The sequence below is a fragment of the Alligator mississippiensis genome, chromosome 13 (assembly GCF_030867095.1).
Source record: "Alligator mississippiensis isolate rAllMis1 chromosome 13, rAllMis1, whole genome shotgun sequence".
Taxonomy (NCBI): domain Eukaryota; kingdom Metazoa; phylum Chordata; order Crocodylia; family Alligatoridae; genus Alligator; species Alligator mississippiensis.
In genome coordinates this window covers 15252317-15280112 of record NC_081836.1, presented here as the reverse complement: position 1 = coordinate 15280112, position 27796 = coordinate 15252317, and the positions used below count along the sequence as shown (strand labels likewise).

General features: G+C 41.4%; 1 protein-coding gene across 5 annotated transcripts in view; it reads right to left on the bottom strand.

Annotated features, from left to right (window-relative positions):
* The window catches only part of PRDM16 (PR/SET domain 16), a 465190-nt gene that overhangs the window by 412140 nt on the left and 25254 nt on the right, over nt 1-27796 (bottom strand). The window contains exon 1 of one of the 5 annotated variants that reach the window (XM_059716430.1): nt 24268-27386. The exons of the other annotated variants lie outside the window; for them this stretch is intronic. The gene's annotated coding sequence lies outside the window, so the exon portion shown is untranslated. Of the gene's footprint in view, nt 1-24267; nt 27387-27796 lie in introns of those variants that run through there. 5 annotated transcript variants of the gene reach the window in all.

Here is a 27796-nt window from a genome sequence, read left to right as displayed (position 1 = left end):
CATCATCCTAAAAATTCTTAGACTGCAAGTAGGGCTCAGTCAGGAATGCTGTATTATTTGTTTTGTGATGCTGTTTTGTTTTGGGAAGCTGTTGCAAACAGCAGCAGAGTTTATTTGATTTCTCTAATTAGAATCAGTACTTGGTGTAGCTGAACCATGAGTGACCTGAGAACCAATGACTAATGTTCAAGCTGAAAGAAGAAAATTACATTCAGGCAATCTGGAACCACATTTTCTACAGGCCAGGGCATATAAAGTAAATAAATAAGTGAGAACACACAAAATCCACACCAACAATTTCTCCTTCAACACAAAACTGACCTGCAAGACTCCAAAATCAGCAACTGTGATAGAGAAAGGTAATAATGAGTACTTTGATTACTTTTTTCATCTTTACAGGCTTCTGCATTTCAGGATTTCAGCTGCAAAAACAAAAACTGAACTGCCATGAGCCTGGTCAAAAAGTGTAAGTGAATAACTTAAGGCCTGGATAAGGCCGTGAACAATTTATGAACTATTCAAGTCAATTAACCTGTTGACATCTGCACATTATTAGTTAGGGATGATGGCAAATCTTTCCATTGTATATAAGGCTCTTTCATGGGATGTGCACAGTTTGCTCGTTCTTTTTTCTTACAACAGAAATATATTAAATTAATTCTAGGCCTCTAGAAAGGATGCTTGAGTGTCTTGCTATGATAACTGGAATCCCTAACTTCTCTCAACCACAGACGGAAATCCTCAAGGGTTTATCTTAACCCCTTATTTTCCTGAACATGACCAGCTCAGTTCGTCTAGTTTGTGTGTGGACCTTTCAAATGAGTCCTTTAAAAAACATCAAGATTTGGATTTGACTTTTTTTCAAATTGCAAGTACTTCCCCTTACTCAAGATTCCCTCATGCTCTACATAGCAAGTGTGCTGGGTGGTATCACCTGTCACAGTAGAAATGAATGAATGAATGAATGAATGAATGAATGAATGAACGAACGAAGCTGGAGAACACCCAGGTGAGAAAATACCCTCAAATTTAAAAGGAAAAAAAGAGACTATAAAACCACCTCTATCACAATGTAAGGGAAACAAATGATTTGGTTAGTAATTTTATACTTGGCATTGGTAAGACCACAGCTGGAGTACTGTGTCCAGTTCTGGGCACTGCACTTTAACAAGGATGTGGTAAAGCTTGAGGGAGTCCAGAGAAGGGCTACCCATATGATCAGAGACTTGCATGGCAAGCCATATGAGGAAAGGTTGAGGGACCGGAGACTCTTTAGCCTGAAAAAAAGGCTAAGAGGGGACTTGGTAGCGGCTTACCGCTACATCAGGGGAATACAGCAAGGGCTCAGTGAACATCTTTTCACCAGGGCATCCTTGGGGAAAACCAGGAGTAATGGCCACAAGCTCCTGTAAGACCATTTCAGGCTCAACATTAGGAAAAACTTCACAGTTAGAGTGTCTAGACTGTGGAATAAGCTCTCTCCAGAGGTGGTGCAATCACCTACCCTGGAAATCTTCAAGAGGAGACTGGACAGTCACCTTGCTGGGGCACCTGACCCCCAGTTATCTTTCCTGCCTGGTGCAGGGGGCTGGACCTGATGATCTTCCAAGGTCACTTCTAGCCTCACAATCTATGAATCTATGCCAACAATATCTTGTCTGAAGACTCCTAACCTATTACCTTCCTTTCACCAGTTGTGAATTCATTCCATTCCACTGCTCCAATGGGAGTCTTTGTATTGACTTCACTAAGCATTGAAATGGGCCTGAATATGGCAAAGCTCAGGAAGGAGGACTTACCCCCATCCTGGGTGTATATACCCTGGCACACTTAGGGAATTATGCAAAATACATTAAACAACAAAGAGAGGCATTGCATGTAGGCTGTTCTATCCTCAAGTTTTTAGCATGATTTTTTGATGAGAGAAGTCAGAGTAATAATGTTGCATTTAAATGAGGTGCTTCTTTGTAAAGGACTTTACAACTAATAAAATGTTTCCAAATAATGAAGGTCCTCTTTCTCCCACCCCAAGAGACAGCACTTATCCTTTGTAGTACCTCCAAAGTATTAGAGTAGCCAATCTCTCCAGCACTGATGATGAAAGATGTCCACAATGGGCTTACAGGGTAGAGAAAAAACAAGTCAGAAAACAAGTGGCTGAGTGATGTTGTAGCTATAATGATTCAGGAAATATGTGAAAGAAAAGGCTTGTTGTGGACCATGTGGCTGGCCCAATAAAAGATGTAAACCACAAAAATCTTTGCCTCTCAGAATCAATAGGCAATGTATAGGTACTGTAAAGTGAGTGTAACAGTGTCCAGCCTACAGACTTCTACAGAGAGATCTGATCATCCTTACCTTATGGGACATGTGCCCAGTGAAGAAGGCTTAAGTCCATTTTAAAGAGGTGCATCATTGCAGGTCATTTGATTATATGTAGATTAAGTGGGGCAAGGGCATCCCCACAAGCTGTTGGCTAGCCTTGCATTTTGTCTGCAGTCAGACAAAATCTGGTTGGCCCCTCCACCCCAGTATAACATTTGCCCTGAAGCAAACATGTTAAGCTGAGGAAAGAAAATAACACATTTTGTTTGTTCCCAATAATTTGCTTCCTTCACTCCTCTTGACTTTTTTATTTTAACAAATGCTTTCAGCCTGGTTTGTAGGTGCCCGCTTTGTAAGGAGCTGCTAAAAGAGAAGGTCAGGAACCTATCTGACCCACTTTCTCTGCAATTGCTATCACCTGCATGGTGCTCTGTCTCTCCTGGGTTCTGCCCTCCCCCTTCTGGCTTCTGAGATTAATTGGATGGCATATCTGATACTGGAGGTGGCTCCTACTCATTCTCCAGATCATCTGCATGCTCACAAACAGCAGCTCTGGAAGCATGGTTCCAAATCTAACGCAGCTATTCAGGTGACTAATTTTCCCCTAGATAAATGGTATTGAGGAACTAAAACACAGTTTTAACTTCTCACAAAGTATTTCTTATACCTTTTTTCCTTTTTTTCAAGGTCTCTGATGAAGCACACTGCTTCCCACCAGTGGGCAGATCAGTTGATGTGAACTGCTCAGCCTGGTTGTTCTATTTGTTACAACATCATTCATTAAGATTATTACACCCACATATCACGTGAGTCCCTAGAGCCCCAAAATGAATTGGATAGCATCATGTTAGGTACTTTACAGACACAGAGTAAGGGACAGTTTCTTCCTCAAAGAGCTTAGAAGCCCCACAGGACCCTAAAAAGTAGTGGAGTGATTTGAGCCTGCTACATGAACTGGGCTGCAGCAAAGATCAGAATCCAGTTCTCCAGAGTCCCCGCTCAATGTGTCACACACAACTAAGTTTGTCCTGCCTCATCATCTGAACTATCACCATCTTCACACCATCTTCTGTGGTGTGAAAATGGAACCTGCCAAAAAACTGTATGAGTCTTTTCTAAATAAAGACTGGAGCTTTTGAGTGTCACTGCACCAACAGACTGCTCTACGGACCACCCCAACAAAGCAGAGCATGCCTGCTCAGTGTGTGCTGCAACCCAAAATGGATGTAAGGTAGCTGCTTCCACATGCTGCTGGGTACACACCAGTAAGCTCAGCTCAGTGTTTCTCAGTCTAGAGGTTTAAAAATACCTTATCTTGGACAGCTTGAGTGAGTCAAATGATAATACTACAATAAAATTACTGACACCAAGAGATTACCACGGTATCTGTCCCTTACAGACATTTTTGGATATAATTAAGAACATATCCAATATAAAAGAGTATTACAAAGAGTATCCAATATAAAAGAGTACTAAAAGAGTATTGCACCACTCAAACTCTCCCAGTACAGGGTTTATCTAAGAGGTTTATTATTTCAAGCTAACTTAAGGGGGGGGGGGTGAGGTGGCGACAGGGGGAAGGGGAAGGGGAAGAAGCTGTTGAGCAAAAAGTGTTTTGACTCCGTACCATATAATGCTTACTGGGTGCGTCTACATGAGATGTGTTGCCACAGCAACAGTGAGATACTGCACCGTAGCTCATTGCTATGGTGCCACAGCATTGCTAGGCATGAACTGTGATGGAAATGCTACTGTGCAGTAGTGTCTAAAAGTAACCATGTGGCGATGGGACTGCTCAGTAACACCAGTTACTACACAGTCATTTAGTACTTGGTTAAGCAAGTACTAAATGACTGTGAAGTAACAACTGCTTAGTCCCCCACATGTGTAGATGTGCCCTATGTGAATTAATTGGATAGCAATTTTTGGGAGCATTTACACATGCATTAAAGTGCTTTTCCCAATGTGCGTTAAATTCAGTACCTCCAATGTTGCAGGGGTGTAGGTTGTCGTACCTCCAATGTGACATACTAAACAAATGTGCATTAGGCTGCCTAAATACACAGTAATGAATGTGCACAGTTTTTAAATGATGCTTAATACACAGTAGCCTATTTTACTGCACATTAGAGTAATAGCACAGTTTTTTATGTGACACTTTAATGCACTGTAAAATAGGCTACTGTGCATTAAAGTGCATGTGTATAGATGCGCCCATTGTGACTTGTATAATCCTCTCCTGAAGTCAATGAAGTCAGATTGGAATGAAAACAGAGACTTGCTCTAGAAATTACTTGAATCTAGGCCTCCCATACTACACCGGAGTGTCCTAACTACATTCTCTTTCCCTCCCCCTCTTTTATAAAAAAACCCAACCAAGCAAGCAACCAACCAACAACAACAACAAAACACTTTGAAAGGTCCATAGCAATGTGGAACACAAAAACCTTTGTAAATCTCAGATTTTTTCCTAGGATTAGACAACCATTTTTCACCTAACTCTGGTCCTTACTTGTCCTGTGTTCAAACAAAGCCATTTCTATGAGAATCACAGTCAGTACTGACGACATAACTCAGAGCTGGGATGCAGGTGATTATGTAGGTGAATCAGTGCATGGAAAGTGGTCTGAGATCCTCTGAGAGCAGGTATCAAAACAGTGAAACAGATCAGTCTATTTTACTTTTTATTCAAAAAAGGATGCTCGTCCTAATGGAAAGCTATGCAGGCATTAACTGTTTGCATTATATGTTACATTTTAATATTAAACTGGTTTAATAGTTTGCTGCCCTGGAGTTTAGCAGCTAAAAAGCACTTCAAGAGGAAATATAAAATCCATTGCCCTTCATCAGTCTTTGCCCAAAGCTACCAAGTGACATGATGGCTATTATACACAGACGCTCACCCTTGTTTTTCTAATAGGTTTTTGTTCCAAGCATCTTTACCTTCCCAAGCCCTCGGGTAAAGCTATCATAGTCACAACTGTTCTGGATGCCTCTTTCTCTAAAAACTGGTGGACTTTGGTTGTGATAGTAACTCATCACTATATGTTTCATTTTATTCAAATGATCTGTCATAAAAAATAAACTAAAACCACCACACTTTTTAAACAGATCCCAGAGATAAAAGTTCATACTAATGTTTTCTATATTTTAGTTTAGCTGATGCAGCATTCCTAGTTTGACAGCCTTATGAACAGAGGTTTGGGGATGAGAGGAAGTCATTTAAATACAGTGCAACTAGTTGGAACAGTCTCACTCTCTTTCATCATTTTAAATGATATGCTCTGGTTAAGATTGTTAAGCATATGTCCACACTATAGTTATTGCTGTGACTGCCCCTCATGGAGACATACCTGAGGTTAACAAGCTACCTCAGGTTCTGTTAGCACCATGCCTGCAACATGCCAGGGTTCGGTGTGGACTGTCAAACCTACCTGAGAGTCAGGTATTTAAGGTTACCTTGGGTAGAACGACATGATTTCAGTCACTGTAGTTTAGCCAGAGAAAGAGTTATGGCTAGGTGACAGATTTCCATAGGATGGACACACACACACAAAGGATGCGTCTACACAAGATGCTAAATGCACAGTAGATTACTTCTACTATGCATTAGCACATCATGACAAAAGCTGTGCTAATGCACAGTAGAATTAGTCTACTTTATGGATTAGTGTCACTAAAAAGGCATGTGCTGGTGCTACCCTGCAGTAGTACACGTTACTGTACATTGAGTTAGTTCCTGCTATTACAGGTACTAAACTTAATGTACAGTAACTATGGCGCATTAATGCACGTGTAGACATACCCACTGTTTGTTTGTATGTGAATGCATACCCCCGCACAATATCTTCATATACAAAGATATATAATTGTATTCTATAGATGAAATGCTTGGCCACTCTTAATGATGTTCCTAACGCTAAGGTCAGTGTTTGATCAGTCCTTTTCTGGCTGCACTCAAAGAACTTTGCCAGTGGAAAACTCTCAGGATTGGCACCTCCTTATATATGAACAATTGCTGTCACATGGCATCCCATTAGAGGTGACACGAGCAAACTACTTATTAAGCAAAATATAGTTAGATTTTTTTTTTTCCAACCTAAAGCAAACTAATGTTTGTGAGAGGTGCCCACCTGGCAGGGCCGGAGACCAAAGTCCTTTCTTTATCAACACGCGGTTAGAAGCAATGCAAGCTTTCCCATGGACTGGCTCTCTAACATACCTAACCTTACAGAATAGTCATGTGTATGCATACTGTATGAACTGGCCAACTCAACCCTTGGCTTCTCTGCTGAGAAAGGCAATATGGGTACTTCATATAATGAAAATATATGACTTTCCTTCCACCCTTTGAAACTATTTGTCTCCAAGCTTCTCAAAAGAAGAAAAGCATATGGAGAAGTACAGCAGTAGTCTTCTTTCAGCTTTGGAACAATAAAAATAGGAATAGATTGACAGAAAACACCACTGGAAATGTTCTTTAACTAAGAAACATTTGTTTAATAAATTAACTGCTTATTTATTTATTTACCAGAGCAATCAGTCAGTGCAAATTTTCGCATTTGTGTTTCAAAAAACAATACACAATCTCTAATTTCTAAAAGACAGTTGACAGACAGTGGAAGAGCATGTCCAAGCAAAGAAGAGTGTGATCTAGAGAGGGAGACAGGTGATAAACTGGGAGCTCTCAGACTGAGTAGCTGCACTGGGTGTAGTTAAATATAGATTTTTCAAAGAATTAACTCAACTACAAAGAGGGAAGTTCTTAGCAGAGCAGATACTTCAACTTATGGTCCCCAATAATATGAATTCTTAAAAAAGGACTAATACAATTTTCTGAATTTCTAAATTTCAATGAAATTTTGTCAAAACATTAAATTTGGTGGAAATTCAGCAAAACTTTCATATTTTTGTAACCCCTCCCTCCTTTATTCCAATCAGCTGTATTCTAAGACAAAAAACAACAACTGCTGTCACGAAAAGCACTGAAGGATCTGAGGCTATCCAGTGTGCAACAAAGACCATTCACTGAACAGCAGGTTAAGTCACATAGGCAGGTATCCTTAGACACAGGAGATTGGGACTCGAAGCAAGACAATCTAGGAAAATGATGTAAAACACCAGGAAAGGCAAATGAGCCAATGGGTTAACAATCATTGCACTTTGATAGTCCTGTTTTGAGCAGGGGGTTGGACTAGTTGACCTCCTGAGGTCCCTTCCAAGCCTAATTTTCTATGAGTCTATGATATCTGCAACAAATGGTTTTTCATTGGCAAGCAAGAAAAACTGGGAGCATGAGATAGAAGAAGAAGAATATCAAACTGCACACAGGTGGATAGTCCAACTAGTGGATCAATGTATTGGCACTGAAAGGAAGCCACAAGACATGTGGAATAGGTGAGTTAATCCTGACATACCACCACAGTGATAAATGTGGCTTGATATATCCAGCAAACAGTTCAGGATGATTTTGAACAGATCTATGTGCAGAAGCATCCATCTGAATTTCCCAACTATATAAAATCCACTTTTTCAAGAGCTAAACAAAATGGAAACACTCTTTAGCCACTTACCAGAGTCTGTTAACAGCCGGTTTGGTCCAAATGATCCTCAATGTCTCTTGTGATCTCTGAGTGTTAAAATCTTTTATTTTCCTTCTCAAGTATGTCTCTGACAAAACAGAGAAATCTAGATTTTCCCTCACGAGCCAAATTCAGGTACCTGAAGGACTAAATACGGGTAAGTTACTTTACCTGACTAGCCATGGATTTCAAAGAGCTGGAATTTGTGTGTGGTTTTATCTGCTAGAAAGGCAAGACAGCAGCTAGAGACAGAAAGAGGAAGGAAAGAAACACAAGAACTAAGAAGGAAGTACTGGTTCTTTGACACCTTTTCAAGGTCAGTACAGGTTTGCAAAGCAGAACATACCGCTTCCCTTTCACAAGTCTTCACCTTCTAATCTGATTTTAAAAGAATCCCCTCAGATGAATCATCACCCGTTACCATATGCACAAATGCTGCAACTAACCCCCTGATGAGGGTGATGTGTTCACCTCAAAACTGCATCCCAGATACTTATCCAAAGAACCGTCGAGAAATTAGCTGCCTCCATCCCCTTGATTTTCATGGGAGTAGTTGCAGACATAAATCCCAGGCAAGTTTAGGATGAAGGTGCTTAAAGTGCAGTGAAAAGGATGAATGCAGATGGCAGCTGCCCTTCAGCTTACTGCATCTTAGAAATGGCAATATGGTCCCTGGAGACCAATGATTCTAAAACAGGCCAGAGTCCAGATTTGAAATCCTTCTCTAATGGCTATGTGAATGCCTTGGGTTTTGTTTTCACTGCTGCTCCCGGTTTGCCAGCAAACTTATCATGTTAGCTAAGTTGCATTTCTTTTCATTTATCAAAGAAAATCTACAGGCTTGATTTTTATGAGGTGCTGAGCAACAACAGCTCCTGTTCTCCTCAGCTAGAACTGGAGTGCTCAGGACCTCAAAAAAGCAGGCCCCAAAGCAAGCGTGCTCTTGTTTTATGTTTAAAGAGAACTGGCAAATTAAGCCAACCCGTTGAGCTCTTAGAGCATGGCAAACGAGACTCTAAACCGCCCGAAGTTTTGTGCATGGCTGGGATATATCTGAATTTCTAAGTAGCTCTTCACTGACAACAGGCTTGGAAACATGTTTTAGCACGGTTTATCTTTCTCAGTAAACAGCTTTAAGCATGTAGATCATCTAACTCTGTGACCTCTGACTATAGAATAATGTATCTTGATGACAAAGAAGAGAAGCCAAATGAATAAAGATACTCTGGGATACAGTATGAACAGTTGCCTTCAGATAGACAGTCCAAATTCCCCCTATTCATAGGTGCTAGCTCTATTAACTGACAAATAGCAGTGATGAGCTTCAACTTAGTCTGCCCTCTCCAACAAGAAAACTCAACCAACATACTAGGTCCCCTCCTCTCCCTTCTGTTTGCACAGCATCAGCTATTTGTCCCAAGGAGACAGCAGAAATAATGTGGCCCTTTCCCAGCAGGATCCATATTGCTTTTAATCTCACGTTAGGGAAAAAAAAATCCCAGACAGTAAATATAGTCTACAGCCTTGTCATATAGAGCCATAAGACAGCCTGAACTCAATGTCCTACTCTTCGGCATCAAAACCCTAGTCAATGAAACATGCTTTAGTGATGGCCTAATGGAGTCATCTACCCTTCTTTAGCCACTGAGATGAGAGATAAGACTTAGTGGCTTGCAACATAAAGGTATTTTTCTTATAACTGTAGAGGTTCTTGCATGCAAACACATCGCTAAATTAATTAAACATTGGTGTACACACCCAAACAATGAGCTGGCAGCTCCATGCAGGGAAATCTAATGAGTCAGATACCAGGAAGATGTTTGGGTCACAAATAGAGTACAACCCCTTCCAGAAAAGATGGTAAACACAAAAGAAACACATGTACACGCATTTATTGGTCCCCCTCCATTGCCTCGGGTATTTTTAAAGATACCTAAACAGCTGTGAATCTTAAACAGGCAGCGTCAGGTTGGCAAGAAAATACTGGCATATAACCAAGCCCTTTTATTTCCCTGGGTCCAAGTTGCCACACCATCAGAAACATCTTCCATTATGCCAGATGATCCCTCATTTACAGCTGCTTCTGTCCTGTTCACTGGGGGAATTCAAAGAATCAGAGAGAGAGAGCAAGCAATGTGACTGTTGCTCCCAAATTCCACCTGTGCTTCTCTGCCAGCCCTAAAAACTCAGATGTGCTAGTGCTGCCGTTAACTGGGGCAGAGAGCCAGCATCACTCCAGGTCCACTGCTGTTTCTGACATCACAGAGCATTTCTTTCATTTTCAAGCAGTAACCCCTAAATGGTCACCTCAGGTTGAATCCTTCTGTGGCATGTACTATAGTAGCCACAGGAGCCCCAACTGTAAAGCTCTGCAGCACCAATTGTTGTACCTACGCATAGTAAGAAACTGCTAGGGACAGAGAGGTTAAATGATAGGGCCAAGGTCATGCAGCAAGTGTGTAACAAATCTGGAACTAGGCTCCTGCATCCTGGTCCAGCACCTTGACCGAAATATCCTTCCCCCTTTCTTGGCTGGAAGCAACAGAAATAATGAGTTTTGCAAGTACGCAGCAGCAATAACCAACAAATATCCTCTTTGATGCCTGAGTTATTTGATATTTTGAAGGCCAATGAGACAAATTGACAGATACTTCCATGCTCCAACTGATAAGGAAAATGGAGGATTTGATGACTAAATCTAACAATTCTCCTTCTGTTCTATTTGCATTGGGCTGAATTGGAAGGAGAAGTAAAATAGCAACTGCTCCTCCTCCTGGGAAAGTGTAAGGCCTCTGTGATAGTTTCCTGTCAATGTCCTCTGCTTTTTGATAAGCAAATGAAATAAATTACTTCATCGTGGTAATTTTTTTTCTTTTTCATGCACCTGTGGTTGGTAAAACCGGCTATGCACAGAATTGCCAATGCACACAAAACCACTTGGCTCTTTGCTTAAACAAGGAAGCAAGCTACATGTTCACAGAATCATAGGGCTGGAAGGGACCCCAAAGGATCATCGGGTCCAGCCCCCCGCATGGGCAGGAAAGACATCTGGAGTCAGACAACCCCAGCCATGTGACCAGCCAGTCTTCTCTTGAAGACCTTACATTCAAAAAGAGGTTGAATGAACACCTGTCTGGGGTCGTGTGATCCCAGCGTGTGCTCCGGCCAGTGGCGGGGGGTCAGACTAGATGATCTATTTAGGTCCCTTCTGACCCCTAACTATGAAACTATGAAACCTCTATGGTAGATGATTGCACCACCTCTGGGGAGAGCTTGTTCCATAGTCTGGACACCCTAGTTGTAAAGAAGTTTTTCCTAATGTTCAGCCTGAAACTATCTTCCAGGAGTTTGTGGCCATTGTTTCTAGTTTTCCCTGAGGGCGCCCTGGTGAACAGTAGTTCACCGAGCCCCTGATGTACGCCTCTGATATAGCAGTAAGCCACAATCGGGTCCCCTCTCAGCCTTCTTTTCTTTAGGCTGAAGAGTCCGAGATCCCTCAGCATGTTAATACAAGGGATCATTTTTCCAATATCAATATGCTGAAAATTGTGGGAGGACCTGAACTGATTTGCAGCGAAAAGTGAGCAGGATTTTCAATGTGTTTTGCAGGACTGGCTCTTCGGTGTCCTGGGAACTGTTCAGCAGGCCTCATTCTGTGCTGCTCAGTAAAAGAAACACACATATCACAGCTGGTGTCATCTAGTGAATAGGGCCCTGAACTGGGAGTCTGATTCTAGGCTAGATTCTGGAATAGAGCCGGAGACCTGCGTTCTATTCCTGGCTGTGCCACAGAGCAGCTGTGTTAACTTGGGCAAGTCACTTCTCCATGCCACTTTTTCACTTCCCACTTTGTTCTGCTTAAAGTCTTTGTGGCGGTAACTATCATCTGGGATGTATTTGTACTGTGCCTAGCACAATGGCACAGCATTCTCAGCTGAGACCTGAACAAGCTACAGAAACACCAATAACTGATTAATAACTTCATATCATTAAGGGATTATATTCAGGGCTGAAAAAGTTCAATTTCCCTACACTTTATTTTAATCAAAAGGACAATTGAATCCAATAGAAACCCAAATCAGAAGCATTCGGAAACACCAGTCCCGGAAAATGCCTCTTCGTGACAATTTACATGAAAAAAAAGTCTTAAATGTTTACCCTGGCAACATTACAATTCTTTTCTCTGAACTTTGTAAAACTTGATCCCAAAATGGATTGACTTCTACATTATCTGACATTTCCTCATTAGCTTTCCTTTCTCCCTTTTCCCCTTTCTCTGCAAAAAGACCCTTGAGTCCAACCATGTCAGAAGTCTCTGAAATTTGACAGATCTTACATTTCCAGCTCATTTTCTAATGAGTTTGTACATCAGGACTGATTAGTGTAATAAAGAATTCATGAAGCAAATAAATGTAACATGAAGACACCTTGAAGAGGGGAAAGAAAGAGCAAGTCAAATATGTTGAGAAAAGGTCTGGCCTTTTTAACCTTCATTTAATTGTTCTGACAAAGACACTTCATCAAAGAGACTTGGCACATATTTGGATTTTGCTTGCATAAAATACTGGGCTTTGAACTTTTTCTCACTTGCATTAACCAGCCAGAGATCCCATCATTAGCCTAACTTAAGTAACGTTTTTATCAAACAAAGCTTTGCTAACCACCTATTGACCCTCTAAGCATGACTTCTAAGAACTGCAAAGTATAAAATGCCTCATTGGTGTACACTTGACTTTGGACAGCACCGTCTGTACTTCAAGTACTGGATTTCTTGCCCAGCACAATGTATATACTTGCCCTGATTTCAGATCTGTTTGTAACCATTCTAGAAATGGTAATGTTCATCCTGCAGTGTAGGATCATCATAGCTTCCCGAGTGGACTCTCCTTATGCATTAATTAACATCATTCTTGAGTAGCACTACTAGGAAAAGACCAATAGCGTAATTACCACAACCAATGTACTGCACTAGGCAAAAACAATAGAGCAACAGCAGTTTTACTTGTAAAACACATACACATACTTGCATGTGTGGGCCTTTTCTCTTTATTATGTGTCTATATCTCCATTTTCATTGTAATGCAGGAGGACACAAAGGCTCAAGGGAAGACTGAGCTCCAGCAGCACCAGGCACTGTGTATAATGGTTCCAGACATCAGCTGCATACATCCTTGCTAGAACAAGCAACTAAAGGCAGGAAAGAGCAAAGTAAGAATAAGACCAAAGGGTTACCCAGGTACTGGTGGCACACATATGAGTCCCAGATCCACGGAGAGGTTTTGTTTTCACCCAGTTAAAACTGATTGATCCCAATTGCTTCCCCACCCTGTCCTCACTGGTTGGCTGACTTTGGGCCCTGAGTATACTCACTCTTAGATAAGGATGCAGTGATAAATGCCAGATATAGTCTTTAGGCTCTGGTAGAAATTGGTGAAAATTGAACCCTTTCTGCCTGTAAATTAGGCTAATAAGTATATTTGTTAGTCATATTCATTTGTAGAAACGTTTACACCTGAGACTTCAACCTATAGCTTTGTGTGAATTGTTCCCTCCACATTCACCATGTTGGGGCGAATCCTTTGCCCTGGTCCTTGCTCCAAGAAGTGGTGATGTATTTGACAATGAATACACATTTGACAAGAACAGAGAAGCAATTCTGGGAGTTGAAACCAGCACTCAGGACATGCTCCTCCCAGGACCTGCCCTAACCACTAAGCTAGAGAGGCCGAGTCTTGCTGTCTTCCTGTGGCCCAATTCATCTTTTGGCATCCCATGTGAAGTGGAGCAGCTTCGATGGACAGAATAAGAATACCTCCCACTCCTTCCCCCTGAAGAGTCTGCATATCAATGGTTAGGGTACTCTCCTAGAAGGTGGGAGATCTGTGTTTTAACCCACTCATGAAAAAGAGAAAACTGAACTTGCAGAGGGTCTCGCCATGAGACTTCTGTATGACTCCTCTAGTCGTGTTTTTGTGGCATGCATTATGCACACTGGGGGACCAAGGGGATACAGGAGCAGCAATGCCTAGCGTTTCAATCATGGCAGCAAATAGTCATGGAGCTGCTCAGCAGTGACAAGACTAAGGCACTTTTGGGCAAGTGAAAAAAGTATAACTTGAGTTACAGGGACTTGATTAGTAGAAGCATAGCATTGCTTACAGGCTTTAAGTACCTAATGCAGGGGTGGGCAATTATTTTGGGCAGAGGGCCGCTTACTGAGTTTTGGCAAGCCATCTTGGGCCGCATGACAGGCAGTCCAGGGCAGATAAATATTCATTTTCTAAAATTGTTAGGGGCCCTGTGGGCCGGATAGAATGGCCTGGCGGGCCACATCTGGCCCCCGGGCCACATTTTGCCCACCCCTGATTTAATGGGTTAGGCAGGACTGATGATAGTCACACTTTTGGACATAGGCACCTAAATTCTACCTGTGTATCAGAGCTTTACCCTCCGTGTATGCCTGTTCCCCATCAATGAAATAAGGACAACAGAACTTCTTCTCTATCATCTTTGGCCTGTTGTCTCTATTCAGCAGAGCTAGGGAAAATATATGCACTGATTTTTTTGTGAGAGAGAGAAAAATAGGTTTTTGACAAAAAATGTATTGCCTTTCAGTTCAAATTTTCTGGGATGAATTGGCAAAAAATACCACTTCAGAAACTAGAAAAAAAAAATTGAGGAGGGAAAGGAGGCACATGCTTGTATCTGAAAACTGAAAATATAACTAAAAACTAATGTGGTTTCTAATCAAATGGAGATTTTTAAAAATATTTCTTGCCTTCTTTGGAAAAAAATTCAAAGATGTCAAAACTGCATGAAAAATATTTGGCATTTGAGGGCTATTTATACTGTAAGCAAAAATCACATATATTTGTGGCATTTGGCATAATACATCTCACTTGCAGCCGGGGCTTATATATTCTATTGTGATGCAAACAGTAAAATGAATCATATTGAAAAATGAATCTATTGCCCTTATTTGGCTCAGGAACCGTTTTCAGATGAAAACTTGTGAAAATTTCAGTAGTCCCCTCTGTTTCACTGCTGGCCATCCAAGTAGCTCCTGTAAGTACACAGGGCCCCAAAATAACAGCAAACTAAACTCATCGCTTTCATTCACGAATCCCTTTTCTGTGTTATTTAGTCTACTGTCATCACTGCGTTCCTCCTGAAATGGATGCTTGCAGTGTCCTTACCAACAACGCAATCTTGTGAGGCTCCTTAGGAAACTGTAAGAAAATTCTTTTGAATAAGCACTGTATGTAAAATAGTTCAAAAGAGTCCTTGTTTTGTGCAGACTGGTGTGCATGGGAAGTTACTTTTTTTGTTCTTAGGAAGAAAGTAAACCCCACAAGAAAAAAAAAAAGAAGAAACCGAAGAAACCTCAAACAGTTCAAAGACTGTTTCATCAACACCTCTGTCCTCAAAACTAAGGGCTCTATTGTAATCCTCTGGTGACTGTTTGATTACTCTCACAAACCTAATGTGCTTAGGGCATCTGGTGTACATTTAGGGCAAAATCCTTCTCCCCAGTCCACAGTGAAGATCTGCTATCTGTGGCATGGATCTGCATTGCATATTCTGCGCTCCCTCTGTGCCGTGCTGTCAGTGGGTGTTCTGTGTTTCCAAGATATCCGAAAGAGATGCAGAGTGTGGCTATGTAAAGGAGATATTTAGCTGAAGCCTATTCTTCCAATTTCTTTGGCGGTGGTGGGGAGGAGGGGGCAATCCATGTGATTGTGTAATCTGTGTTTGTGCCTATGTGCTCATTTCCTTCCCCATTAATGCTTGCAAGGTAACATTCATAAATATTCTCCAACTATTTGGGTTGGTCTAATAAAAGATATCAAATTCACCCAAGGAACCTTGTCTGCAAGGTAACATGGCAGTGGGAAACACCTACTTTGCCCTAAATCTGACTGGAGTTGAAGTCACTCAGCTCAGTTTTGTTTTGTTTTGTGTTTTTTTGGGGGGGGTGGAGGGTGGAGCTGTTGATATTAAGACTTCACAACTTAAAACTTTGAGGTCTACAAAAGAAAACCCTTGTTTCAAAGCATAACACTGACAACTGGCACAGCTTCCCACTTTCCATTTGCCATGTCCTTTTGAACCCTTCCCTTCTGTCTTTTTTCCTTCTGCCTCTAGCCATATTGTTCTCCTCCTTCACCTCTCCCTCTGCATCCGCTTCTCTGCCACAGTTACCTATACCTTCCCTGACCATTGCTGAAGAAAAGCTACATGGCTCCATGGGCCTGAAGAAGAACGCACTGCATTCAAGAGCTTGTCTAAATCTATCCCAACCATGCAGCTGGTCCAATAAAAATATCCCCATGAAAATCCTTGCTTTTCACATATTTCCTAGCCCATCGCAGCTACAACATCAACTGATCAACCAACATCTACACTACTGATATGTGCTTCAGGTCTGCTCAAACTTATGCTGGCATCAGGTCTGCTCTGGGTAAGGTTAGATCATGATTTCATCGTAGACAATGGAAATTGTGGGATAAATGCTGTTTTTACAAACTTCGAGATACAACATTCATTTTCTGTTGGGACATGGTTTTTGGAGAATGCTTACAAAAAGGAAACCTCTGAGGCAAGTGTCTAAGGTAGATAAGCCAATGAAAGAGGGAGTAAAATAAAAGAACCCCTTTTCCAATCAGTATACATTGTAACTACAGCAAGTTACACTGTAGTAAACTCTTAAGTAAAAGAAACTAATTACATAGACAAAGGTAACAAGCAAGGTAACATTTTTCCAAACAGCTACAAACTGGCCCAAGGAAAATCAATGCAAGCAAAGGAAACCTTCAGAAGTAAAGCTTCTGTACTCAAGCAAACAAAACTGCCAAGCTGAGGAAAAAGTGCTCATCCATTGTACAAAGCAGGAAACATTTTAACTTTGTTTAGATGATACATATATATTAATATAAACCTGGACATTGTCTAGTCTATAAAATTAAATACATGATTCTTAGTGTGTTTTCTGCCAGACATCTCTTTACAGTATCTTTGCAAAACCTCAGCAGTAAATTCATCCCTGATGTAGCTCTGCTGACCTCAGCGAGATAGCCCATATCAAGGATGAAGAGCTGGTATTATTTTTTAGGCATATACCTGAACGAATCAAACAGAATTCATTGCACCCCAGCGGGGCTGCCTACCTGCCACCACTCTTTGCAGAACTGGAGGCAGGTTTCTGTCGAGCTAAGAAGATTTGTGTAATAAGACTGTATATTCAAAAATGCATTTTTAAATCTTCCCCTTTGTGACAGAATTTGTAAAATCAACACAAAGGACATCAGCTGCCTTTCTGCCGCCTCCTCCCTTTCCCACTGTCAAAATGGCAAAAGGAGAAAAGCAGAAGATAGAAGGGAAAAGAAAAATAACTCGGAAGCTAAAATTTGCAACTGAAAGTTTCCCCTAAATTCACTGGAAAACAGAACCAAAAAAAGAAAAAAAAAGAAAGAAAAAACGAACTGAAAAGGAGGGATGGGGTTCCTTTTCAAAACCTGCAGAAAAAAAAGAATTAACAAAAAACACACTCTCCCCCGACCCTCTCTCCTCCTACTCTAGTGCTTCGTTCTGAGGGTTTCCTTGTGTTCTCTATTAAAGTGCTTTCCTCCCTCCTCCCCCTTAACAACTGGTGCTATTAATACATCCACTTCAGCTCTGTCAGCTACTGCAGGCCTCCTCTTGGCTTCTGTAACTCCATGTGATACTAACCAAGGTAAACTTCCAGGTAATTCCACCACCCCACCACTTCTGTTAATAAACTTCTTGAAATGGCCTAGCCACATTAAACAGCTTTACCACAGCAACAGAAACATTCATTATCACACAGGGGAGCGGTTGTTTCAAGACACCTTTTTCCCATGAAAGGATTTGTTTCTCTGCATCTTTGTGAAAGCTCAGTCATCATCCCTCAGTTCTGAAGCTCATCGGATAGGAGGTGGCAAAGGGTAAAAGATCATCTCAACCCTTGTCTGCGCCTGGGTGCATTTCAGTTGGATTAAAAAAGAAGCTCCTCGTAGTCAACACTGTTTCAGTTTTTGACCTCAGATATGTGGGTAACTAAGCCACATTTAAGAGTACATTAAAAACTGTGCTTGCCACAGAGCTTCTTTTGTATTGACAGGTGCCTACAAATATCCATGTTTAAATAAGGCCTCTGGGCCATTCATTTATGACACTTATTCTCAGCATTTGGAAACTTGGTAAGGAAATACTGAAAGCCCCATGCTCTTTTAGGCCTAGTATTTGTTCTTCTAGCTCTGATTTCAGAGTGCTATGAAGCTCTGGGTTAGCACAAAACTGGTTATGCAAAAAATATTTACGAGAAGTATTTGTAATAGTACAGACACCATTTCCATGGGTAGCAAAATCAATGCTGAAAGTCCTGTGAATCATGACATATTCACATGACTCATAAGTACCTGCACAAAAAGGTATGGGCACAGAAATTCATCCTTTGAGTTTTATCTGAAATATTGTGTTTCCACTACTGGAGAATAGGAACGAAGTCTTTGAATGCTATATACCTATCTGGCCCTACCAGGCAATCTGCTTACCTAGACAGGGGCTTGAACCAGAACTATATCAGGGACCCAAATGACCTAAACAACACCTGTGCCTCAGGCCCATATTCAGTAACTGGTAGGTGTTTATCAACTGAGGTGAGGAGGGAAAGGATTTACTTCTCTCTCATTTATTGTTGGCAAAAGGTGCCAGCCTGTGTGTCCTAAGAGTTGAAATCCTCTGTTAATCCACTGGACAGATATAGCCCAGGAGCAGAAGCACAAAATACTAAGACTACTCACATTTGCTTCCAGGGTTAGAGGGAAGTTCAGTCTCTGTTCATCCCACTTCTTTTCTGTGGAGACAGCCAACTAAATGGTTGTTTTTCCTCAAGTGTACTTGTCCACTGGAAGATAGTTTAAGACCGGGGCAGTTTGATTACTAGAATACAAGGCCAAAAAGGAACATTGGCTTTATTTTTTCCAACCTCCTGTACATACAGGGCACATCTACATGTTCATTAATGTGCCCTGGTTACTATGCATTAAGTTTGGTACTTGGTTAACCAAGTCCTAATTTAGTGCACAGTAATTTATGCTACTTTGTAGTAACACCGGCACAGGTTTTTTTTAACGCTTACTGCGCAGTAGCCTAATAACACTGCGCAGTAGCACATTAGCACAGTGTTGGACCAGCACACTATTATTAGGCTACTGCACAGTAAGCGTCTTGTGTAGATGCACCCACAGACCATCAAGCTCCAAGAATTTACTACGTTTCAGTTGAAGCTGATATTTTAGAAAGCCTACAAGTTTGATTTAAAAAAGGATAGTGATGGAGAATCTGTCACAACCAGTGGCTAACAACAGACGCTGTACAAAACCTGTGCCTTTATCTGCAGTCTGAATTAGTCTGCTTTCAACTTCCAACTGTTGGATCTGGCCATACTTCTGTCTGCTAGATCCAAAAGCCCATTATCAAAGGTTGGCTCTCCAAGCAGGTATTTATAGAGGGTGATCAAATCACCCTTCATCCTTCTCTAGGCTGAGCTAAATAGACTGAGCTGCTGGATTAATATACAAATCTGTTTATTTCTAGGCTTGCAGGGCTTTGTGCAGGTTTATGTGTCATATTTTCTTTTTCAAGGCTTAAGTTACAGAGGAGCAAACTGTTTTCCTTTTCTTACCCTATCTAAAATCAAATCCAGCTTTTAATCATCAACTAAGAATAGGGAAGCAAAATGTATTATAATCTTCTACATTAACTTTTTTAATGCAATTAAATTTGGAGATACTATATTAGGGGTTTATCCCTGGTCTCTGTTGGAACAGGGAAGAAATGAACTGGCTTTAAAATGAAACAGGTTTCTCTTCTGACTGACTGAAAGCTACAGGATGTTGGTAGTGAACCAATTAAAACACATCTTAAAATGATAAATACAAACCAAATGTACATTATCGGAATGTTTGGCCTTTTGTTTCTTGGTCCGATTTTGTATCTATTTATTGCTATCGTATGTGTTTTGAAGGGGGAGGAAGAAAGCAAATCATTTTAGGAAACAATAAATAAAGAATTCAGCCAAGGAAACAAAAGAGAGCTGCATTTACTCAAACATAGAGCAAACCATGCTTTCATAGGGTATGCAGAAAAGATACCAGTGTACATGGCTGAGTTATGGAATATTGAGACAAAAAAGCAGTTCCCTTTTGTATATTTAAGACAATATTGCTGCATCTAACTAAATACTCTAGCTGCAGTAGGAGTCTGCTTTAGCGCACACTGAATGAATAAATTGTCAGTGAAGGAGTAGTCTTGTCTCAGTGTTTGAGCAGTGATTACTTTGCCTGCTAATTTTTCCTTCTCCCAGGTGAACAGGAAGATAATTTCACTTTAACCCAGATCTTTGTGCACTGGTCCAAGTGAACTCTGGCTCTGCCTTTCCCTTCCCCACTGACCAGCTGCAGCCCCTGGACAATGTTCACTCACTTGGACCCACCCTTCCACCCCTGTGCTTGGTTCAGACACTTTGATCTGCTGTCCATCTACTTCATCTCTCCCCCAGAATGACAACATGATGCAAAAGACCAGGAAAAGTACTTTATTTTCTTCCTTCTTTGCTATGCATCCTATTATTAGTCAACTGAACTACCCCCAACCTTCCTTTTGTGCATATAAACTGCTTGGTGAGTCGGGGTGCAAGGTAATTGGGAAGGCAGTCGCATGATACTACCAACATGCACTTCACTAGTGCTCATATACAAACAGTGGCATTTTCACAAGATTTGAATATTACTTCCTGAATGCAACTGCCATTTCCATCAGGTAATAGAGGCTTCAGTAGCTGGGGATTGTGTAAAATTGTGTAAATTTTACACGCGTGTGTAAAATTGCTCCAGATGCAGAAATTCACCATTTCTACAGTAAAATTAAAGCAGTGTTTTTAGTGGGAAAATGAAAAGGGTTTCACTCTCTCACTAAGCTAAGGAAAACAGAGTTCTGCCAGCAGTTAATATCCTCTCCAATATTTTAATGGCTGTTCCTAAAAACGCATCCACTGTCCCATCCCCTGAATGGTTAAGTCTTGCTGGGAAATTGTGGAATGCCTGCTTAATTATTTCATTATTGGAGGCTCCAGGTAAGTAGCCACACATACTGTCCTCTGCATAGTGGAAGGAAGTATTGAAAATCTCCTCTGCTATTCCTTGTTTCATGGTTTATAATGTGATACTTATAAATACTTTGGTAGCAGATTAAGCTGCAGAGAAATGAAAATATTAAAAAAAAAAGAAAAGCACAAAGCCTGCAAGTGTCCAAAAGAGGGACCAGAAACTCTGCTCAGAGCTCCAGGAGGGGGTTTATGAGTTGTAGTGCCATGTGCCATACAATACAAGATAAACATCTGTTGTTATTTCAGAAAACTGAAATCAGATGTGAAGCTTTTTCTTTGGGAGGATAGTGGCACAAAGAAAGACCTTTTTATCACGGTGGCTGTTTCCAGGCTAGAGAGGCCAGGAGAGGAGTCTGGAGGTGACTTAAACAAATACTATTAAAGCAAAATGGTGGCACAGAAGTGACCTGTTGCAACCCTAATTATAGCAATGGCCTTTAACCCAAATTCTCAACCTACAAAATAAAGAACGTCAATATAGCAATGACTGAAGGGGAGTTTTTATTCCATGCATTTGAGGCCTGATCCAAAGTCCCCAGGGGTGGGTGGGAAGGGAAATACTCCCCCCCGACCCCTGGTGGAAATAGTGGAAATACTCCCCCCTGGTTTCAATGGGCTTTGGATCAGGCCTTAGGTGGATTAAAAATGAGACCTGTCTGCACTAATAAGTCACCATCCGGTTCTGCTGCTCCAGCACAGCCATCTTAAACTTCTGCCTCCGGGGCTATAACTTGGTATAAGATTGTCCACAGAAAAAGAGATTCTATTCTCCTTCTATGTCTGTTAGCATGGAGTCAAACCTTAAATCATGGTGGGACAGTGTAGGTCAGGGATTCTCAACCTTTTGGCCCTGCAGGCCAGATGAGTGGTGCTGGGCTATTCGGCAGGTTGAATCATACCCATGTACTAGGATCGGGCCCACATGCAAGATTAGGCCCCAGGCTGCCTGTCTGGCCCCCTGGGCTGGGATTGGGTCCCACGCCACCCTGCTTGCTCAATCTAGTGGACAGTGCCAGCCCTTGGGGCTTCCCACCCATGTGTAGGGAACCCCCAGGACGAATCTGAGCCCTGGGATGAGGGCTGAGCACCCCCGGTCTAGGTAAATAAGCCCATCTAGCAGATCTAGAGCTCCACAAATTTGGGTTAATAATCCCAGTAGGAAAATGGCTGCTACAAAGGGAACCTGAGTCTTTACTTGTCCCATCTGAGCAGACAGAGATACTACTTTTGGTCATGTGGCTCATTCTGATGTCAGTGGGAGTCACAGGGCAAGGCCAAAATCACCCACCCTTCCATGGGGATCTGGGGTTCAGTGCCAAGCAGTGACACCATGTCTTTTGGATGCATCACAAAAGCAATACATTCAGCCACAGATGGAAAGAACACTGCTCTGTTCCTCTCCAGTGACACCATCTGTTGGAAGCAAAGAACATCCTCCTTTGGCTGTACTGAGAGTGAGGGCCAACCCCACTGTCTCTCTTTGCCCTCCAAAGAGAGGAGGGGGGACTCCAAGCTGGGGGTGATGCATAGGTGCCCAGAAGGGGACTGGAAGTTCTGTGCTCCCAAACAGGAGGTGAATTAAAAATGGTTTGCCAATGCAGCAGTCCCTTCATTAACATGCCTTCATTAGAACCCTTCAAATACATCAGTGCAATTTGCAGTATTTCACATTTAAAATGTAAAGAATTGATCTTAATTGCTAACTCTGACAGCTTGTCTACTTTTCTCATTACATGCTGTAAGCAGTAAGGTACAGTTAAGTTAATATTCCAAGCTGTTTCTGTTTTCGACATATTAAAAGGGGGTCTCGTATCCAAAGCACCAGACGGCATATGGAGTTCAGATCTCCAAGCCTTAGGGTAAAACTTCTAGGGGTTATGCTGGACCACTGGAGAGGTTGTAAAAAGGAAATTTAGCAAGGTAAGGTTCCAGGAGCTGTGCCTGCTTGCATTTCCCTGCACAGTGGTTACCAGCAGCACAAATGAACCATAGACCAAATGCAGAACTCTGGATAAAGTAACAGTAATCTGCTTTTGTGTCCCGTTCCAGATGTATTTCTGTTCAGCTTTTAATTTGGAAATTTTGTGGCACAGGCTGACTTAACAATGCACTTTAAATGACCTAGTGTATATTTACCTTAGCAGCACACTAAAACATAACTAGCATTCTTCAGTTTTTACATTTTGTTTTTAATTAGTATTTTTCTATATAAAAGACAAAGACACTACTCAGTACACACACCTCTGCCAACCAGGCTGCTTTAACCTCCCTTTGCATACACTCGCTTTCCATGAATGCTCATATTTATCTAGCAGCCATGGCCCTGCTCTTGCAATTAGACGCTCATAGATGGCTTTCAGCGTTCGGGTAAAGACCCAGTGATTCCTTAATAGAATCTCAAAGCAGAGTAAGTGCCGGGGTTTTTTGTTATTGTAATTTAAAGGGGCCTAATGTTTTGTGAACATTCAAATGTTAGCATTTAATTCGTTTAAAAACATGTACAGACAGAGAGACACATTACAAGGTCAGCATTTGTACCCAGTTAATAATCCCTGCAAAATAAATAAATAAATAAATAAAAAGCCATGAACTCCCCCATGTATGTTTAGTGTAAAGAAAGGATCTTGCATTTTTAATGGCCTTTCTATTCAAGAAGATTGTGGATTGCTCACTAGGTATGATATAGAAAGAGTCCCCCAGAAGCTTCTCCTGGAACTCAAGGCAAAACTATCTCCTAAGTCTTCAGTCAACATTTTCTGTATTTTTCCACACTCCCCACCCAGCACATCCTCATATCACCAGCAGAAAACCCAGCATGCAGTAAAAAGTATTTAGGCAGTACTTCTAGTTCACCTGAATTCCTGGAAAACCTCATGTCTATTCTCAGGAGAATCCTAGCCTATTTTCCAGAGAGACTAAGAGAAGCGGTAGATGGAGAGTTTTAGAGAAGTGCTGAGGTGCTAGTTCATCCTGAATCTCTGGAAGTTCAGTTGCATCTGACCTCAAAGTGTGCTGTAAAGACAGCTTAATCCTCTCTGTCCTCCTTACCTTCAATTTGCTTCTTGACTAAATATTGGGACAGCATTCCCCCTCAATCCTCATTGCCAATACTGATAGGATTATTTTGAAATGCAGCAGCAAACTAGAGAAGCAATAGAAAAATATCCGAACCTCAAAAGAAAAGCATGATTCAGTTTCCTTGAGTCTGAGTTCAGGGTAGGGACGTAGTGGAAGCGTTCTGCTCCTTTCTGTCTGAAATGGTTTGGTCATTCCCAGTTTTAAATCTGTGCAAGATTTAGAAAACATTCGTTTCCTCCTTCTCTCCTGAAGCAAGTGCAAATACTATTTGGGACAGAGAAGCTAGCGACAAGAAAAGGGATTCTCAGAGCAGCAGCACCAGAACTTGAACTAACCATAACACAACAGGTCTGAATAATGCTGTAAAGAATATATAAAATATGTTACAGTGTCAAAAGTTTAAATGCCATAAATCTGCTGCTTGCTATTTAGTGGGTTTAGAAGGTGATAGAAACAACATTATGAAGCAGAATGAGAAAAGAAAGGAAAACGTAGCATGAAGACCAGAGTGCATTGAAATCACCAGGGACTTGGCTAAAATGCAACTTAAAAAGAAACATTAGTCTAATCTTTGCGTAGCTATCACTGGTGAAATTTGCTCCAGTGCTATAAAAAGGAAAGGAACTTTGTTTCACTGTAAACTGCTTAGTCAATAATCTGCAACATGGTTTTAAGAAACACTGATCGGAATAATAATAATACAAAAATTGGAACTGAATCAGTGGCAAAAGCCAAAAGGGAGCATAAAAAGTAAAGCAGTCCTCAGGATATTATAAATGTAATTTTTATTAGAGACACCCTGTTCTCTTTGCCGTAATTAAGGCTCTATAAGCATTTCATTGCAAATTCTTGGCTTAGAGTATGGGGGGCAGGGAGATTACACAGAAAAGAGCTGGGTTTAAATTGTTCAGCTAGAACATTTGCTCCAAACTTTGACAAAATTGCAATACAAATGCAACAGTCAGGGTGTAAAATGTAGAAGTGTTCTCCTTATTTTCAAGTTAGTGCGTTGCAAAAACAAGAAGATGGACATTTGAGGGTGACTTTAATATACATTAGAAGTGTTTTATTGTTTTCAGCCCCTGCATTGTATTTCAGCAAACAATATTTACAGAGAATATGAAAATATTGAATGGACAACTGCAAGGCATGCAGAACATATTTATTAGTCCAAAGCAGAGAAAAGTTTTTTTTAAAATGGAACCAACTAGAATGAATTTTAAGAAATGCGTACTTATGCACAAAGGCTTTTAACAAATTATAAAGATAAGAATTTTGGCAGTGCGCTCAAAACATCATGAAAACCTTCAGAATCTATTCTCCCAAGAATTCTTGTTTCTATAGCTCCCAAATTGAGTATTATTATTTGTATGATGGTGGCCTATCCAGCCCCTGTTTTGATCAGGATCCCATTATGCTGGACAGATAGAAGGTCCTAACTGGTGTAATTGTCCCAGCATTTACCAGGTTGTCAGGTTTGAAATATTGTACAAGCAGAAGGGGCAGGGAATGTGGAGCCAGATGTGGAAATGCATGTCATTTCTCCTGCAACCGAATTTTGTCTCAGCTGCAGCTTAAAAGAAACTGGACTTGCAGCTCTAACTCTAAAGTTTTTTTTTGCTTTTGTGGCTTCAATTCAGCTCATTAACATTATTTTGACATCATTTTTATAGCTGAATTATACTATGTTTATACTGCGGAATTCCATTACTTAATTGCTTCACTACTGGAAATTTCAGTGGGGTTCTCATTTTTCGCATAAATCTTAAGGATAAACATGTTTCTGTATTTCTTTTGCCTAATTAACTGCATATTTTATAAAAATAGCCAACACAGACAAATTAAGCAGAGAATCATTTGTTTAATCAAACAGGAACTTCACACAGCCTGTAAATGGGCAAACTTCAAAAGGCTTAGTGTTCATTTCTGCTAAATGCCCAAAGACTGGGTTCTTCACCAAATTATCCAAACTGTTTGGGGCAACAAATATTGGGCCTCAAAACTCACCCCCAAAAGAGTTATGAACAGCTCCAATTGTTCAAAAATTATGAGTCAAGTCCCCCCAAAAGTCATGCGATCTATTTAAAAAATAAGAGATTAAAAGGACTAGAAAGTTCTGATTTGCTGTCTTGTTTCTGAGCCCCTAGAGGACCGTTCATTGTTTCAGGCTTTTCTCTACGACCATGAGGTCTAGAAACTCTCTTTTAAAAAAAAGAGTGCTGATATTGTCCTGTAATCAGGTGACTGTGCGGAGCAAGGCTTAAAGGGAAATCATGTAATACAAGAGCTGGCATTTGTGGTACTTTGTTCCCTGATGAGGGTACGTGAAGACATTACACTTAGATCATCCTAACCAGGGTCAGTCAATCTAAGCGTCCATCTGTACAGATGTTTTGGGAGGTTCATCAAATAACCGAATCATAGAAAATTGGTGTTGGAAGGGACCTCAAGAGGTCATCTAGTGACCCCTACCCAAAGAAGGACCAGCCCCAACTAGATCATCCCAGCCAGAGCTTTATCTAGAAGGTCTTAAAAGCCTCCAAGGATGGAGACTCCACCACCTCTCTGGGTAACCTGTACCAGTGTTTTACTACCCTCCTTGTGAGAAAATTCTTCCTAATATCTAACTTAAATTTCCCTTGCTACAACTTGGGCTGATTGCTCCTTGTTCTGTCATCTGCCACCACTGAGAACAGTCTAGCTCCATCCTCTTTTGAACCCCCGTCAGGTAGTTGAAGGCTGCTATTAAGTCCCCTCTCAGTCTTCTCTTCTCTAGGCTTAAATAAGTCCAGTTTCCTCAGCCTCTCCTCATAAGTGTGGTCCCCCAGCCCCTGAATCATTTTTGCTGCCCTTCACTGGACTCTCTCCAATTTGTCCGCATCCTTTCTGTAGTGTAGGTTAGATCTGGTAAAAAAAATTACCAGCCCAATCTAACTTAGTTCACCTGAGAAGGTTTTCATAGATTCGTATTCATAGATGTTAGGGTTGGAAGGGACATCAGTAGATTGAGTCCGACCCCCTGCATGGCAGGAAAGAGTGCTGGGTCTAGATGACCCCAGCTAGATGCCTATCCAACCTCCTCTTGAAGACCCCCAGGGTAGGGGAGAGCACCACCTACCTTGGGAGCCCGTTCCAGACCTTGGCCACTCTAACTGTGAAGAAGTTCTTAGATTCATAGATTCATAGATGTTAGGTTAGGGTCGGAAGGGACCTCAATAGATCATCGAGTCCGACCCCCTGCATAAGCAGGAAAGAGTGCTGGGTCTAGATGACCCCAGCTAGATACTCATCTAACCTCCTCTTGAAGACCCCCAGGGTAGGGGAGAGCACCACCTCCCTTGGGAGCCCGTTCCAGACCTTGGCCACTCGAACTGTGAAGAAGTTCTTCCTAATGTCCAATCTAAATCTGCTCTCTGCTAGCTTGTGGACATTATTTCTTGTAACCCCCGGGGGCGCATTGGTGAATAAATACTCACCAATTCCCTTCTGTGCCCCTGTGATGAACTTATAGGCAGCCACAAGGTCGCCCCTCAACCTTCTCTTGCGGAGGCTGAAAAGATCCAGTTTCTCTAGTCTCTCCTCGTAGGGCTTGGTCTGCAGGCCCTTGACCATACGAGTTGCC